Source organism: Octopus bimaculoides, chromosome 3 (assembly GCF_001194135.2).
Source record: "Octopus bimaculoides isolate UCB-OBI-ISO-001 chromosome 3, ASM119413v2, whole genome shotgun sequence".
Taxonomy (NCBI): Eukaryota; Metazoa; Mollusca; class Cephalopoda; order Octopoda; family Octopodidae; genus Octopus; species Octopus bimaculoides.
In genome coordinates, this window is record NC_068983.1 from 417,015 (window position 1) to 422,014 (window position 5,000).

At 33.4% G+C, this 5,000-nt stretch overlaps 1 protein-coding gene across 2 annotated transcripts in view; it reads right to left on the minus strand.

The window, feature by feature from the left end:
- Positions 1 to 5,000, minus strand: part of LOC106884457 (amphoterin-induced protein 2) — a 110,725-nt gene that overhangs the window by 80,315 nt on the left and 25,410 nt on the right. The gene's annotated exons all lie outside the window — the stretch shown is intronic.

Here is a 5,000-nt window from a genome sequence, read left to right on the forward strand (position 1 = left end):
AATAATAATAATAATAATAATAATAATAATAATAATAATAATAATAATAATAATAATAATAATAATATGATGATGATGATGATGATGATGATGATGATGATGATGATGATGATGATGATGACAACAACAACAACAACATCGAAAAATACCTTAGGAATAAGAACCCAGGATCGAAATTTCCCCAAGACACCTGATGAAGGCTGGAGGGTATATCAGCCGAAACGTTGTGTTAACAACAGACAAGATGAGGGCAAATATCCGTCAAATGTAAATAATGTAAATAATTCCTCATCCTTTAAATATGGAACTTTATTATCTACAGCTTTATCGGAATATATTTCGTAACAAGAAAACAACAGATTTTATCTCACAGCGTAGCGTCTTAGGAAAATGTAATTATCAACGACTTTGAGTTGACCTATATTTTGTGAGTGAAAATGGGTAGATGGAAACTGCAAGGAATCCTGTCGGATGAATTCTTCCTGTAATTCTAGAATGCAAGATTGTCATAAATTGTGTCACAACGATTCTAGTTGAGAACTACATTAAAGATACACATGTCTGTGGAATACTCATACACAAACGCACGCAGACAAATACACACACATTTATCGTTATCTTGCGAACGTATTTAACTTTCGCCCATACATTTTTGTTGTTTCTCTGTTCAAATCGGCAGCTTGAAAAAAGAGAAAAAAGTTGATAAAAGCAGTAAATATTTGAAACGCTAAAATATTATTGTAACAATTATAATTTTAGTGGAATAATATTGTAATATAATCAACGTCTTAACTGCATTTTATTTTAATGTTGATATAATTTAATAATTTTTTTATTACGATAGCTTGCAGTGACCAGCTTAAGTCATATTAAATAGATTTCGAATATATTTTAGCTCATTAACTTTATCACGTGTCAGCTTCCGACGCTAAGAAAGAAAAAAATGGTAGTAAATATTTCCAAGAATATCTGAAATTTCTTTTATTTCTTTGGTCATTAGTGAGATAACTTGCATAGTATGAAAAGACATTTGGAATTGACGAAATGAAGTCTTCGAACATCTTTGATAGAAGGAAGAATTTTGGTAAGAAAACCTTCAATAAAAATGCTAAACATTTTCAATTTGTTAAGGAATCATTCTACGTCGATGTGATTTTTTCATCTTACCATTACATATTGGCATAGGAATAGGAAAGGAACCCTCTTAACGTCTAGCCTTCAATGACGATAAAGAATGTCGCAGACGACGGGTGAGCAAGTGGCCATAGAGGAATTCATAGAAACCGTTGAGAAGAATAATTGTTATTCTCTTATGGTTATTCTTCATTAATGGACTGATGGAATAAAGCTGGCGGAAAGATGTTAACTTCAGTTTAAGTTTTCTATTCAACTGCATAAGTCAATGCTTGGAACTTATAATATTCTAATATATTTGGAAGAATATTTAAGAGAATATATATTTCTTCTGAACCATATTCCAGCAGCTGCTTTCTCAGTTTCCAACAGAAAACAAATTCTTAACATGTAATAATGTACAGTGTGGTGTAGACCGATTGCATTAGAAGGAAACTTAATGTTTTGAGAATATCTATCAAGTCTATAACCAAGATAAAAGATAATCCATTCAGTTCTTGATTCTTTGCGTACGCGTGACACCCAAAAGGTTTCAAACAGCCTTCATTTCATACTGGTGATAGTTGAACTTGTTATTGTGGTGTTTCTTAATGATGTGGATGCATGGTAAATAGACGTCGACAATGTGAGTCATCTGTTTAATTATATGAGGTGTATTTTAAATTTAATGAAGTCTAAAAGCAATTGCCAAAGGAAAGTAATTAGTAGAATTCAAGTCTCAGCTTTTACGAGTAAAAGTAAAAGTATGTTTATATGAATTTCTGTTTATTGGTTGCAGCAGTTTGTTCTTTCTCAAAATTGTCATGACAGGAATTAGAAGCAGAGGCATATATTCGAGAAAACCTTCGTTCAAGAGACTTGAAGATGTTAAATTTCCTTTTGACCATATTGAAAATGTGTTGATTCTCGATTGATTTGTTTCGGTAATCTCTTTTGAAATAACAAAAATGTGGGTGATGCGTTTAAGTTCGGAGAGCAGTTGACTGAAATAAATGTGCATCTTGAGGAGCAGTGAAAGTCATTGCAATCAGGGCAGCTGCTGACACACTTTTGTCTTGTATTTCTAAGTTTCTGCACGTTTGAAAATGGATATCCTTAGTTAAACAAGGTGTTAATAAAACGAAGAAACAGGGTTAACATCGATGAATGTGGAAACGTAAAACTGAAAATCACAACTTGCCACCCATTTGTTTTATTATATTCGATTAAATAGTATTTTATCATCTTTTTTATTTATCTCTTCTACATTAGTAAAGTAATCTAGTCTGATTTTATTTCCCTCTAAATAATACTTTGTATGTTTTCGTATCATTGAGTATATTATGCACGGTGAGGTATTATTGCTTTTTGAAATAAGTAACTAAAGAAAGTGCTTCATCAGAATTGGCCCAGGGTTACACAACAACAGCAAGATTTTCAAGCTCTTCAAACTCTTCAACTGATGACTTCCACCCATTTGCTCCCATGTAATTGGACAACCGTCATACAAAACATTCCCATTAGTTTCTTCTGATTCATATTCTGAGACATCCCACGAATAACAACTGTTTAAAAGGCAAAAAGCTTCTGTTATTCGGTATAAAAGATCAGTTCAGAAACTTTTAAATCTGTCGACCTCGTCACAAACTGAACTATTACCAACTACAACAGCACTTTCCTATTCTAACAATTAATCACTCTCTCAACAAAACAGTTATGTAATCTTGGAGTTTAATGCTATGAGTTTAAAAGAAGGTTCACTCATCTACTTTTAACAACGATAAAATCAATTTATTATCGATGATAACCTATTTTAAGCAATTAAACTGATAGCAAACGAAAAATCATTTAATGAACCAATTTTTATCAACAGATATTTCAAATGTTAACCTCATCAAATGTCAGAAATTAAAGGGAAATAATTTACCTTGCAGTGAGCTGGGAAAGCAAGGGATATTAAGAACTACATAAAGCTTATACTAAAAAAAAAAAATCATCTTTTTTGATAATAATAATAATAATAATAATTAATTTTGGGAGAAGGATAGCAGTTTTGACGGAAGTTACTTTATCGACTCTGGCCGAATGAGAGGCACAATGCCGTAGATGCAATTGTCATATGTTTTTATTTGTATTATTGATTGATCGTACTTTATTACTGATAGAGATTGATAAACGAGTGATGCTTATTCACGGAAATATAGAAAAATTTCCATTTAAGGGCGAGATTCTAAATGGGCTTAATCTTTCAGTGGGTTTAATCTTTCTGCTTTTAAAAAATAAAATGCATTTTCTCATGTCTAATTCAATGATCTCGGAATAAAAACTGAAAGGTCTTGCAGGACCACCGATAAAAATCATGGAATATTCCGAATGTCATGAAATTTCGTTAATATTTGTTCCTTTCTAAAATATTCTTTAGAATTGAGAATGGTTTCATATTCACCTTGAAATACGCATCTCACATACACAGGCACACGCGCGCGCACATACATGCATACACATTTACGTAAACACACCAGCACCAGTTGTCAAGCGGTAGTAGCGGTCCAAACGCAGACACTAAGACACACACACATCTGTCTATCTATCTATCTATCTATCTATCTATCTATCTATCTATCTTTCTATCTATCTGTATATCTATCTTTCTGTCTGTCTGTCTATTTATCTATACATATATACGACGGGTTTCTTTCAGTTTCCACCTACCAGATTCCCCCACAAAGCTTTGTCGGCCCAAGACAATAGTAGATGACATCTACTCAATTTTCCACGCAGTGGGACTGAACAGAGTGTTCTAGCCACAACACAATGTCTCATCGGCAGATAATACCGCGATGACATTTTCGGACAACTGCTTTTGATGTGGTTATCTTCAGTGCGAACTCCAGAAATTCTGCATCGCCTGTCACATTTTACTGCTTTTCCCGCATTTCTGTCCCTTTTGTGCATCAGTTATTTAGTTGATATTTCCTGTTCCTAGATTGCAAACGCATACCCTTCAGTAACGGATTTCTTCTGCTAGCAATAAGAGAAACACCTTTTGATTATCAATGTAGCGTTGCTAAGACTGCATTACAAAATATTTTAAAGATAGAAGTCATCAGTTAGGAGACTTGTTGTTGCTGTTTAATTCCAGGTCAGTTATGATCCAGTACGCCTAGGGTCAAAGATATTCCAGTTATGATCATTCCGTCGCTTTAGCAGATATCCTAAAGTCGGTTGTGTATTATTCGAGAGAAACTTAACTCCTATTCCGAGCGCAACGACTGACTAAACAGATCCTTTCCTTGTTAGCTTTTAGAAGACAAATAAGAGAACTTGCTGACAATGTTTGTGGAAGATTTTGGAGTTAAAACTCCATCTCCAGTAAGACAGAAGTGAGTTTCCCCAGTGAGAGGCGTTCAAAACTGGGGCAGATACATGTTTTATGATTATCCACTTAGATTAAACATATTAACTGCTTAAGAACAGACTTTAGACTTCAGAGAAAAGACAACTCTGATATTGTATTTGGTTAGCAAGACTCATAATATGAATTTGTGTGTTGAAACAAAACCTTGTTGTCATTTTGCCAGTAAAAATTAAAGCAAACACATGCATTGTTTCAATCCCATCCTAGACACAAGATGACTTTTTTACTCTCAGATTTTACCTGCCAGAATTCTTGAAATTAAGGAAAATTGGAAAAGTTATTACATCATTAGATAATGTGCTTAGTAGCATTTTATTTTGTCTCTCAGTGCACAGAGTTCAAAATTACTTTCCATTCTTCGCAGGTTGAGAAATGAGGGATCAATCAGTACTAGGACCAATTCTTCATTTCTTTTCTTAAAATCGGTTGTAATCTACTGAAAAGTGCCACTTTGATTTATGCATCGCAA